The 1,574-nt window shown below is 41.7% G+C and overlaps 1 pseudogene; it reads right to left on the bottom strand.

Moving 5' to 3' along the window:
- Positions 1-366: 366 nt before the first annotated feature.
- Positions 367-1,171, bottom strand: LOC102820175 (annotated as a pseudogene).
- Between the last annotated feature and the right edge of the window lie 403 nt (positions 1,172-1,574).

Raw genomic sequence — 1,574 nt, 5'->3', positions numbered from 1 at the left:
GTGCTATGGGCTGCCAAAAGAACCAACAGATCCCTTGGAGGCCAGAATGGCCAAACTTCATCTCTCATATTTTGGACATATTGTCAGGAGGGACCAGTCGCTGGAGAAGGATATCATGTTTGATAAGGTGTAGGGTCAGAGATAAAGAGGAAGACCCCCAGTGAGATGGATTAGCAAAGTGGCAGCACCAATGGGCTCAAGCTTGGCAACAATTGTGATTGGCCCAGGACTGGGCAGTGTTTCATTCTGTTGTACATAGGGTCACTACGAGTCAGTACTGGCTCTATATCACCTAACAACAACAACAACAACATGAGCATAACTTGATGCTTTCTAATTATTTATTCTCAACTCAAGTATAGACAATTAGATTACTGCAGTCATTTCCTCACATGAATCACTGGATTAATATTTTAGTTCCAATTCTTCTAAGACTTTGTCTACAGTTGTAATTTTTTGTTTTGTTTTTGTTTTTCTTATGCGTTTCTTAAGAATTGCTTCACTAGCACAGATTTATGTCATTTTTATGTTTGGCAATTTCTTCAGATTAAAATCTCACTCCCTAAAAGTTTTCAGATTACCAGCATCTACTGGGTCTCTGATACTTCAGACATATTGTCAGGAGGGAGCAATCACTGGAGAAGAATATCATGTTTGGTAAGGTGGAGGGTCAGAGAAAAAAGGAAGACCCCTCCTCCCCCCCGCCACCATTGTGGTGGCAGTGATGGGCTCAAGCATAGCAAGGATTGTGAGGTTGGCCCAGGATCGGGCAGTGTTTCATTCTGTTTTGTCAGGAATTGGTACCAACTTGATGGCACATAACAACAATGCATCAACTATGTCTGGAATCTCAAGGCCAGATCCTTCATACTGTTGCCGCTCGCACTTGATAACTGTGTCTCGAGAATAGCGTCACCTTCTCTGTCTGTCTTTGATGCTGTTGTATAACAGTCTACTCCAACTCACTCTAAATCAATTTAAATAACTTTCCATTAATTCACAAGCATCCTTCTTTGAATATTCTACTTTTCGAGTATCAAGATGATTTTTGAAGCCACTGCAGTTTTTCACCAATAACATTGAAATGCAGGATTTTTTTCATTCTTCCATTTTCTCCCTCTTTTTCTTCTTTGTGGGCCTCTCGAGTAATTTGAACTGCTTTTGTACTATATGGATTTGTTGTTGTTGTTGTTATGTGCCATAGAGTCGGTTCCAATTCATAGCAACCCTGTACAAGGTTTCTGAGACTGGAAGTCTTTATGAAAACAGAAAGCCTCATCTTTCTCCTGCAGAAGCACTGGTAGTTTCGAACTGCTGACTGTGAGATGAGCAGCCCAATTCATAACCACTACGCTACACAGGTGACCATTTTTCCCCATCTTCCATTTTCTCCCTTTAATGCTTTGTGTCTAGTGGCATCCACTTAGTCACAACGGAACTCAAAGTTCCAGACAGAGGCTGCCTCCCCCTATAGCAGCAACTAGAGAGTAGCAAGGGGTTCCTGACTAAACATACCACTGAGTGAATTAGTGAGGAGTCAGGGAAACTATTTGTGCCCAGGTACAGTAGAGACC

Source organism: Chrysochloris asiatica, unplaced genomic scaffold (genome assembly GCF_000296735.1).
Source record: "Chrysochloris asiatica unplaced genomic scaffold, ChrAsi1.0 scaffold00154, whole genome shotgun sequence".
NCBI classification, from domain to species: Eukaryota; Metazoa; Chordata; class Mammalia; order Afrosoricida; family Chrysochloridae; genus Chrysochloris; species Chrysochloris asiatica.
Note: the sequence above shows the minus strand (reverse complement) of the source record. Positions and strands in the feature narration are given on the sequence as shown.